Source organism: Amblyomma americanum, chromosome 3, assembly GCF_052857255.1.
Source record: "Amblyomma americanum isolate KBUSLIRL-KWMA chromosome 3, ASM5285725v1, whole genome shotgun sequence".
Classification (NCBI taxonomy): domain Eukaryota; kingdom Metazoa; phylum Arthropoda; class Arachnida; order Ixodida; family Ixodidae; genus Amblyomma; species Amblyomma americanum.
In genome coordinates this window covers 9,217,923-9,229,469 of record NC_135499.1, presented here as the reverse complement: position 1 = coordinate 9,229,469, position 11,547 = coordinate 9,217,923, and the positions used below count along the sequence as shown (strand labels likewise).

The following is an 11,547-nucleotide window of genomic DNA, read 5'->3' as shown; positions in this document are numbered from 1 at the left end:
CCCATTTTATGAGCACTCTGTTACCTCTATATATATCTTTTAAAAGATTAATTACTCCATTTTTCACATCCAATGTGCCGAGTATGTCCCACAAATGCTCCTGAGTAACGTTGTCATAGGCTCCCCTAATATCCAGAAATGCTAGCCATAAGGGCCTATGTTCCTTTTCCGCAATTTCTATACACTGTGTCAATGAAAATAGATTGTCCTCCAACCTCCTTTGTTTCCGGAACCCATTCTGTAGTTCCCCTAACACCCCCTCGTTCTCCACCCAAGCCTGCAGTCTATCCTTTATAATTTGCATCACCACCCTGTAAACCACAGATGTCACTGTTATGGGGCGATAGTTACTTACGTCTGCTTTGTCCCCCTTTCCCTTATATATCATGTTCATTCTACTTAATCGCCATTCATCGGGGACTTTCTCATCCACTATCATTTTGTTCACTACCTGTATTAATGTTTGCTTGGATTTTGGTCCTAACTTCTTTATCAACATAATCGGGATCCCATCTGGTCCTGTTGATGTGCCACTAGGAACCTTCTTCTCTGCCCTTTCCCACTCTCCTTGCTCAAGTGAAGCTATTGCTGTAACCGGTCTATCCTCCTTCGATAAACTATGTACCACGTGCTTTGCTGAAAATTTTTCCGTCATCCTTGTTCCTATGTGTTTTATTGCTTCATCCCCTTCTAGTCGAATACCCTCATCTGTAACAATAAACCTTTGTTCTAGCCTAGTTTTATTACTCATTGCATTTAGATGTTTCCAGAATTTTTGGGCTGCTTTTCTATCCTTTTTATTTACTTTTGACATCCATTGGGCACCCTTTCTTCTAATTTTCTCATTAATCAAATAGGATGCGTCCCTTCTACACTTTATGAAGGTATCCCATTTTCTGTCTACTTCGGGTTTTGGTTCCCCCCTCTTCTTGGAATATCTGTGTTCTCTGGATGCTTCCTTGCGCTTTTCTATTGCCCTCTTGACCTCCTCATCCCACCAACTCTTGGGTTTGCGTCTTTTCCCTTTTAACTTTACTCGCACCTTAGCTAGCTCTAGCTCCAGTAATCGAGTTAATTTGGTATAAGTCCATTCTGTTTCACTATCCTCAAAAATTACTTTCTCGATTCTTTTGGCTGCTACTTCCAATTGCTTTTCTGAGTAAAAATTTCCCCCTGATTGTTCATCTTGCTTCAGTCCTACATTGCTTTTTCCTCTGAAGCTCAACTTGATACGCTTGTGGTCACTACCTAGACTTCTGGAACCATCTTCATCTATGCTCATTACCCCTAATCTGTTATACATCCTCTGTGACATTAGTGCATAATCTATCGTCGAGTGCAGACTCCCCGCCTCCCATGTTATGAGCCCTTCACACTTCTCGGTGCTGTTGCATACAACTAAATCATGCCTGTCACACATGTCCTGCAGCATGCTTCCTGTCGAATCCGTGTACCCATCCAGGTCTTCTATGTGTGCATTCATGTCACCTAATATAATTATCTCGCCCTGTCCTCCTAGCTCATCAATGTCGCTTGCAATACATTCTAACATTTTCCTGTTTTCCTCTCTGGCATTGACCCCTGTCCACAGGTATACAAAGCCAAGGAGTGTTAGCTTGCCTGCCACTGTTCCTTTTAGCCATAAATGTTCCCTGCATCCCAGTCTAACCCTTTGAAAATTCATACTTTTATGAATGAATGCCCCAATTCCACCTCCCTTTCTGCTGCCCTCTGTTCTATTGCAATATTCCCATGCGTAGTCTGGGTTACAGGGTGGTTGCTCCATGTCTCTAAGATGTGTTTCCGCTAAACCATATACCATTAATTCCTCCTGTCTTAACTGTTCTTCTATTTCCTCCCATTTCAGTCTATTCCTGCCACCTTGCATGTTAATGAAACCTATATCTGAATTAACTTGGCCCTGGCGCTTGCGTCTCTTTCTTCCCCTATGGTTCCATTGTCCGTTTGATCTTAATTCTTCCTTCTCTACACTGGTTCCATCAGAGCTCTGGGTCCCCCCAAAAAAGCTGTTGCCTGGCGACCTATCCTACTACCCACCTTCTTGCCAGTGGCACCACCGTAGTGGATGCCATCCTGTGCAAAAGGGTGGGGCCTAACCTCATACACTTCCCTGTTCACCTCCATCACCTCGTATCTTAGTCGTCGACTCAATAGCCTAATTACCCGATTAGTCTCCACGACCCTCCTTTCCGTTTCGCGAGCCTGTCTCTGGACCTCTGGGATTGTGCATATGGTCACATGCACACTCTCAGAGGCCTCTCTAAGCCTACGCATCCCCACCTCCAACTGCGTCTCAAGATTCTGGCTCCTCCCCTGCAGTACATCATTGAGACCAGCATGGATGACCACAAGGTGTTCGCCATCCATGCTGCCCACCACCACCTCCCGGGCTCTGGCCATTGCATCCACCATGCACTTTCCCGACTGAGCCTCCACCTGCACCCGCCTGTCTGCCTTCACTGCCGTCAGAACGCCTCCCTCAACCCTCGCTACATTCGAGTCCCCGACCACAAGAACTCTCCTGCGCCCCAAACGTTCGCTTCCTAATTCCATCTGTTGGCCTCCGGATCGCTCTAGCTGCCTCTCCTGCCGCTGTACGCTATTGTCGCGAGTTTCCATGCCCGCTTTAACCTTTTTCATTGCGTTCTCATTTTTCGCACTCGATGCTCGCTGCACTACAGCACTGTACGATTGACGAGCCTCGTCCCCCGCCTGACACTTCTCCGAACTGGGGTGCCCAGCCGGCCGCGACCTGAGCGCTTCAACCTGTTTTTCTAGTTGGATCCGCTTTTCCCTCTCTTCTTTAATCTCGCCCACCATTCGCTTCAACAGGGCGGCATTATTCTCCTCCATTTTAATCAAATCGGCGACCTGGGCTTCCAGCTTAATCCGTGCCTCTCGTTCGACCTGCCAGTCCGCATTAAGTGCATTAAACCCAGCTTCCCATTCCCCTTTTAACGCATGAACGGCGTCCCCAAACCGCTTGCACATCTTACACACGAAGCTAGCCTCATCCGCCTCGGCTAAGCTCCCGAACCCAGTCTCATCTAAGTAACACCAACGGTCGCACTCCTGGCACTGTACTAACTCCCCGTCCTCGTCCTCCTTAACTTTCCTAGCTTGCCGACCCATCGTCCGGCCGGCTACGCCTTGTGAAAGCCCGCCAAAATTCCTATGCCGATAGCCCTCGACCCTGCGCAACGTAAAAACCCGCTAAAAATTATTCTCACACACCTCCGCTGGCCTCCCTACCCTTAACTCGGTTTAAAACTACCGCCCGACAGCATGTATAAAGTGTAAATACCAAAAACACTTAGCTTCGGACGTAGTCGCTGCAGCTCCCAGCCACGTTGCTCCCAGCCTCTAGACCAGCCTCTAGACCAGACCAGTTTATCGCAGGCCATCGTGCCCCCTAGTAGAGATCAGCGGTACCCGTCCGGCCTAGTTTTGCTTTCGCATCCTAGGTGGCAGCACGTGCGCGCATCTCCGCTTGTGTAGGAAGCGAGGAGTGCGCCTTTGGTGCCGTTGGTGTTGCCAACCGTTGTGTGCATGGAAGCGTTTTCGAAAGCTGCGGAGTTGGCGTATGTAACCATCACGAGTATCAAGCGAGGTACTTATATCAGGTGGTAACATCGCCGTACATGCCATGTGAACAAGCGATTGGCCGGCCGTATGAGACTCGCCGCGATGCCGGTTAGTGCAGTGCCTTCCTCCACCGGGAGGCCCGCTCCACGGTCTGCGCGCATGGATTAGGAGAGCCGCAAGCGCGGCTGCCGTCCGAGATTGCTGCGGAGACTGCGATCGGCGCCCTGGACGTTCGGGTAAGCGTGCCCAGCCATTCCGCCGACGCCCCTGGCCGCCTTCGAAGCGTGTGGGGCGTCGCCTACTGTAGGCGGCATGAGGAGCGGACTCGCTGTGAACGGATGCCCGAGATCCGGACAGCTGTTTTCGCGCAGACAGCGGGAGCTGCAGTGCTTTGCTGTGAAACCTGCCGCTCGCCAGGGGTGAAATCCCGGGTCGGGACCGCTGCGCTCGAAGCGGGAGCCACGACGAGCTAGGATTCTCGCCGTTGGCAGTCGAGGCACGCGCAACGGGAAGCGCTCGTCACGGGGCGAAACACGAGTGGCATGCATGCCCCTCGGCGAGTGCACTTTTACAGGAGACGAAGCTACCGCGCGCGTGCTTTGAATTGCCCGAGCCACCAGATGGATGCTGTGCGGGCAGAAGCCATACGAAACCGTGTCCGTTTTGTACTATGAGATATAGCGCTGCTCGGAACGGAAAATGTGCTCTTTTTAGCCCGGCCTGGGCCGAGCCCGACATTGAAGTTGGGGGCCCGGGCCGGACTCGGGCCCGTACATGGCTGTAAAGGGCTTTTTATCCATTACTGCAGGGTGAGGCAAACTTCTCGAATAAAAAAAAAAGTACACGTTTGGCGTTCTAGCAGAGGAGGGCCATGATGTTGGCTAAGGAAAAAGTACTCAATGCTTATTTACTATAATTTTTGGTGTCTTCATTAGCTGTATTTTCTTCACGCGAGAAAAGCAATGAAGATTTTTTTCTTCTTCTGTTGGCCGGAATGCCTCGGAAGTAAAGAAATCCCGGCGCTAAAATCTTTCCAGTGCATTATGCTACACTACTTTTTTGTTGACGCGGAAGGAGAAACAGGTCATTTGTGGACCGAGTTTAATCACCGTCACCGACAGTGCTATAAGTGACTTCAGACGAGCACGCCTGGCCGCGTTGAATAATACAAAAGGACTTAAAAAGAAAATCCAGCAGCGGGCTGCGCAACAGCAGTGTTCATGTAACTCCAGACGCACGGCTCATTTGCACGAGTGCATTCACTTAATAAAATGCACAGCACCGATGGCTTGCACTGTTTCAGCCATCTGCGAGCACTACCTGTCCCTAGGTAGACGTATTCCCTTGCCCCGCTACCAATTGTGAACTGCTGTTCCCGTGCGAGACTCTTGAGCATTACTTTGGTTTTCTGCATGTTGGTTTTTAGACCCACCGTTCTGCTCCGCCTGTCTATAGCTCGTTGGTCATGCTTTGATCATGCGTTGATCATGCTCTTGGGTGACTTAAGAAGGCAATGTCATCAGGTAATTGCAAATTAAGAAGTACTTGCAACTGGGCTTGTTGTTGCATATTCGTGAAAGACGTAAAAGCGCAAACTGGCAACACGGACGAGGAAGGGAACAGGACGAGCGCTACACTTTCAACAGGGTTTATTCAGGGAAGAGCGTATATATAGCCTCTGACCTTATCCATGCTCTTAATCTCAATTTGACAAACATCTACCTTTCACAGATATGCCGCAAGAAACATCATTTCACTGTGCCGGATAATAACCGAGGTATCACTGATGGAATTGTCACCTCGTTTCTTGATATAAAAGGCTTCCACGAGCTCACGTTCGGTCTTATCTCGGCTTTTCAGTAGCACTTTGCATTCAGGCAGTCGGGGCTTGCAGACTATACGTTTCTCTTTCGAGCATGCTTGGCAGTGGTCTGGATTATGGGCTCCTTTCTTATTCAATGAATTCTTGTGTTCAAGCAGGCGCTCATTAAGACACCGGCCGGTCTGTCCAACGTACACCTTCCCGCATGTAAGCGGGAACTCGTACACCACTCCTTTCTTGCAGCCAACAAGTGGCGTTCGGTGTCTGATGGCGCACTCTTGCATTTCCTTTCTCCCAATACGTGAGCACATTCCGGCTAGTTTTCGCGGCGCTGAAAATACCACGTTGACGCCGTACTTATTGGTCACCTTCTTGAGGTTATGAGAGGGGTGGTGTACTTAAGGTACAAATTGTGGCCTTGCCAGATTTTTGTCTTGAGGTCGGTTGTTTTCATTGCTGCCCTTCAGCTTTTTCAGCAAGGTCTGCGTCACAGAGAGAACCAGGGAAGCCGGGAAGCCTGCTTTCTGCAGCCTGGACACCTGAGATGCAAAGCTGGCGTGCATGGCATGGTGGCAGGACTTCTTTAGTGCGGACGCTAGGCACTGGGAAGCTATAGCCCTCTTAACGGTCTTATTATGGTTTGAATGAAATGGCAACAAATCTTTCTTGGCGCGTGGACAGTATCGCCAGCAAACATGTGAAGGGTGAAAGGTTAGGGTGAGGTCTAAAAACTGTAATTGGTTATTACTGCTAGGCAGTTCGTGAGTGAAGGTGAGGCCCATGCGGTTGGACCAAACGTACCTAAAACATCAGCTACTGCTTCGTCAAAGCTAAAATCGCTATCTGCCAACAAGACCATGTAATCGTCTACATATCTCGTGGAAGCCTTTTATATCAAGAAACGAGGTGACAATTGCATCAGTGATACCTCGGTTATTATCCGGCACAGTGAAATGATGTTTCTTGAGGCATATCTGTGAAAGATAGATGTTTGTCAAATTGAGATTAAGAGCATGGATAAGGTCAGAGGCTATATATACGCTCTTCCCTGAATAAACCGTGTTGAAAGTGTAGCGCTCGTCCAGTTCCCTTCCTCGTCCGTGTTGCCAGTTTGCGCTCTTATGTCTTTCACGAATTGCAAATTACTTGGGTATTCTCCGACAGTTCTCAATCCAGGCCTCGGAACACCTGCTATAAAAAGGCGGTAAATAGCATTGGCGAGATTATGTCTCGCTGCCTGACACCCTTCCTTATTCGAATCTTATTGCTAACTTTATGCAGGACGGTGGCAGCTATGTATATCTTCCAGTATTTTGACATAAAGCTCTTCTACACCCTGATTTCGCAATGCCTGTGTGACTGCTGAGGTTTCCATTGAGTCAAATGCTTTCTCGTTATCAATGAAGTTCATATATAGGGGTTGGTTATATTGCCGCGAATCTTTGTACTATTATTTCATTCTTCAAGCGTGCCGACACTCCGCTTTATTGCTTTGCTTGTGAAGCAACACGCGACCAGATTTATCTCGATTGATCGCATCCAGGCGGAGCCGATTTGAAGTTGTTCCGGACTGTTGCGGTAACTTTGCACGCTGTATCTCGAAAGATCGCTATCAGCTTGTGCTTGGCTGTGAATGGCGGGCAGTCTGTCCGACGAGCGCCGCACACGCTTGCTGCTGCGCCGAGTCATTCAGTCCGGTTGGCGTGTAAGTCAGCCTAACAAAGTGTTTCGTTTGGAAGCCCCTTTTCACTGTCTTCCTGTACGCCGAACTGCCATCACCACTACGTGACATCTGGTGGAGCTGCTGGATGCCGCCCATGTGCCGGACACCCCCTTCATCCTAGATCGAATATCGCGCTTCTGCAACAAGCATAATATAATAACTACTTCGCAATATGGCTTTAGAAGGAACAGGTCTACAGAGCTGGCGCTGTTGGACCATAAGGAATATATTCTAAAACATTTTGAAGAGAAATGTATTGTTATCGGTATTTTTGTTGATTTTAGCCAAGCTTTCGATTATATTAGTCATACTATCCTTTTTGAAAAACTGCATCATTATGGTATCCGGGGACATGTTTTGGCCCTGCTCCAAAGTTATCTATCAAATAGATTTCAATATGTCGACATAAATGGTTTCATTTCTCACAGAAAAAAAATAATTTCAGGAGTCCCACAGGGTAGCATTTTAGGCCCTGTCCTATTTAATTTGTACATTAACGATATTGTACACATCTGCTCAGATACCAAGTTCGTTATATATGCCGACGACACGAGTGCTTTGGTGCCATCACGTTCTGAAGCTGAAGGAATTACTAAAGCAAATATTTTTCTGCGCAAATTGGACTCGTGGATTTCCAGCAATCAATTAAAACTTAACGCAAACAAAACAAAGGTGGTAATTTTTCGACCAAAAAGTAAACAAATTTCGTTACAAGGAACCGTAATGTTTAGATCCGCAGCCATTGATGTGGTAGATACTGTCAAGGTGTTAGGGGTATATTTTACTTCAACTTTACAATGGAATGATCATGTAAACAGTCTAATCAGCAAACTGAGCTGCATAACTGGAATTTTAAATCGCAACCGCTATACTCTTCCAAAAAAAGTTAAACTAATGGTCTATAACGCTCTCTTTGTTTCCCACCTAAACTACTCTCATTTAGTCTGGGGAACATCAACAAAAACTAATCTGTTGAAGTTTGAAAGGCTACAGAAAAAAATAGTACGAATAATTGAAAACGTTGAATACACAGCGCCTTCTTCAGATATCTTTGCTTCGCTTAATTTATTGAAAGTAAGAAATATTTACGAATACAAATTATGCAGGCAGTACCGTTTAAGTGCCCAACGAGAGAGTACAGTTTTTACTGAAATGGCAGAACTAAAACCCAATTATCCCATCTACAGCACCAGAACTCCAGAACGATGGAAAGTTCCAAAATGTCGTACTGCCTATGGACAACAAACACTCCGGTATAACCTTCCGCGATTACTGAATGCTACAGAAAAAGAAGGCGCTGATGTATCCAATATGTCTCTTCCCAATATGTACAAATATTTTGCTACTCATACTCTTTTTTGTGAATGAACGCACAGGTCTATCTTTATGGTCAATTACATTGCATTGTTTACTTTTCAAAAACAAAAAATGTTTTTCCAGGAGTCCAAACCCAGTGTTCTATTGAAACTCTTATTTAGGCTTACTTTATTTTGTGATGCGATATAGTGCTGTTTATTTTATTTTTTTTTGCCTCTTTGCAACAAAAAAAATGTGACTGTCTATTGTCCCGCTCTGCTGCTGTATGCACTGTAAGGGGGCGGAGGATTTTTCAAGCCGCAAATGTACGGCTTTTCCCTCCGCCTCCTTCCACTTCTTTGTGGAGAATAAAACTTGTATGTATATGTATATATGTAAGTCGTGATGCCAGTCCTGTGCGCTTCGAACCGGAGGGCGAATCACCAGTTCACCGAGCCAGCCGATATCTCCACGGAGTGCAACCTGAGTTCGGGACCCTGCCGAACCACACCCGACAGAAAAAAGACACCGCAACGTCCATCATGACCTCGCCACAAACGTCGACCGCGATTATCCTGCAGGAGCCGCGGATGCCGCCAACATTCCATGGCTCCCCATCCGCAAACTCCGAAGAATGGCTGTGCTGATTCTAGCTCTTGGCATTGTTCAGCAGTTAGTATCAGGTGACAACAATGGGACATCATTTCTTTCACAGGAGGGCTCAGCACGTAATGGTATGAGAACCACGAGTTTTACCTGGTGGCATGCGGCCTATTCAAGAGGGAACTGTTGAAGGCATTCAAGAGCGTCATGAGGAAGGAAAGAGCCGAGCGACTCAGAACCCAGCTTCCGAACGAGACCGTCCTCGGTTAAGTCAAAGAACTGAAGCGCCTCTTTCGTTGCACCGATACTGAGGTGACCGAGGAAAAGAAAGTTCAGTTTCTAATGTGCGGCGTCAAGAAAAAGCCGGCCTCGTCCTAGAGCCGCCTAAGACCGTCGAGGAATTCACGCAAGAAGCCGCCACAATCGAAAAGACCCTCGACGTCCGTACCAGCGACGACTTGCGGAAAGTTGTCCGCGAAATCGTCCGCGAGGTGCCGTAGTGGAGGGCTCCGGAATAATTTCGATTACCTGGGGATCTTTAACGTGCACTGACATCGCACAGCACACGCCGCCTTAGCATTTTGGCTCCATAAAAACGCAGCCGCCGCGGTCGGGTTCCCGGTTCGAACCCGACCACGGCGGCTGCGTTTTTATGGAGGCAGAACGCTAAGGCGCCCGTGTGCTGTGCGATGTCAGTGCACGTTAAAGATCCCCAGGTGGTCGAAATTATTCCGGAGCCCTCCACTACGGCAACTATTTCCTCCTTTTCTCTTTCACTCCCTCCTTTATCCCTTCCCTTACGGCGCGGTTCAGGTGTCCAACGATATACGAGACATACTGCGCCATTTCCTTCCCCCCAAAAACCAATTATTATTATTATTATAGCTACGACGACTGCTGCCACAGACGCAAGCAGCGACTGTCATGGATGTGGTGCGGGAAGAAGTGCAACAAGCACTTAGCACCTTCGACGGCCACGGAACCCCAGGTCATGACCTTCGCCGCTGCAGTTTGCACTCCTTAGCTCCAACGACACCACCCACGTCCTCTCCGACATGAACCACTTGTTCCGGAACGCCGCCTTCTTGAACCCGCTTCCCAGCCTACGAGCGACGCTCAAGACCCAGGAAATGCGACGCCTGAAGGACTTCCGACAACCGGCCGCTGTGCTTCCATTGCGGTGAGGCCAGCCATATTCTTCGGCACTGCTCGTACAGAAGAATGGGCCTGCGTGGCTACTCAATTGGTGCTCCACGACCCCACCTCGGCCAACGACCCCGGGAGGTCGACGACCATCTGCGCCGAGAGGATCACGTGTCATCGAGCCGTCTGTCCCGCTCACCATCACCGCCCACACCACGCTTTGCGTGGCCGGGCCGCAGCTGCGCAGCGGCTATTCGCGGAAGGTCCCCCAGCCCCCTCGGGGGAAACTAAAGAAAGCAACCTTTGGAGGTGAGGTTGCTCACCAGCGAAACGACGAAGATCCTCCACCGACCACGCCGCACGAAGACGCTGCACCCGGTACGCCGACGCCGCACACAAACACGAGGTCGACCACGACGCGATCGGGCTTCAGAACCCCGCCAACCAGAAAAGTCCCGACGACACGAACTACACACAATCCACACACCCGACGCCGAGGGCGAGGTGCTATGCAAGAGCCAGGGCATCCGACTTGGAATCGGCTTTCGACGGCCGGAAAGTTGTAGGACAGATTGCTTCTGGAACATTGCACTAATATTACCTTTTTAATCATAATCAGCCTGACTACGCCCACTGCAAGCAAAGGCCTCTCCCATGTCTCTCCGATTAACCCCGTACTTTGCTAGCTGCGGCCACCGTATGCCCGCAAACTTCTTAATCTCATCCGCCCACGTAACTTTCTGCTGCCCTCTGCTACGCTTGCCTTCTCTCGGAATCCACTCCGTCACCCTTAAGGACCAGTGGTTACCTTCCCTTCGCATTACATGTCCTGCCCAAGCCCACTTCTTTCTCATGGAAAGCGCCAGAGTGAAGGTGCAACAAGGACGAAAGTGAGAACACGGGACCAGCGCTGATCTCGTGTCTCTCTTTCGTCCGTGTTGGTTTGCGCCGCCTCTTTCCATGATGATTCACCAAACAGCCAACACCAAAATATTAATCCATTTCTTCCAGTTGATTTCGACTAGGATGTCATTAACTCGCGTTTGTTCCATCACCCACTCTGCCCGGCACCAGGTACAGGAATCACCGGAAAAGTGATTTGCTTTCCTTGTGTACGCGTCCTGTTCCGCTGGTTTCTCTACCTGGTACTATGCACCAACTGGCCCAACAAGCCACGCTTCTACATTTCCACTCTGTCCGCTTCCGGTCTCTTAACGTCACGACTATTATTTTCTTTCCATGCCTCGCTTCGTTGTCCTTAACTTAAGCTGAACCCTTTTCATTAGCCTCCACGTCTCTGTTCCACAGGTGAGTACGGTAAGATACAGCTGTTGTACACTTTTCTTTTGAGGGA

General features: G+C 48.8%; 1 protein-coding gene across 8 annotated transcripts in view; it reads left to right on the top strand.

Annotated features, from left to right (window-relative positions):
* The first annotated feature begins 3,521 nt into the window (after positions 1-3,521).
* The window catches only part of LOC144124442 (glycoprotein-N-acetylgalactosamine 3-beta-galactosyltransferase 1-like), a 611,040-nt gene continuing 603,014 nt past the window's right edge, over positions 3,522-11,547 (top strand). For all 8 annotated transcript variants that reach the window (XM_077657099.1, XM_077657095.1, XM_077657094.1 and 5 more), the window contains exon 1: positions 3,522-3,842. The gene's annotated coding sequence lies outside the window, so the exon portion shown is untranslated. The remainder of the gene's footprint in view (positions 3,843-11,547) is intronic.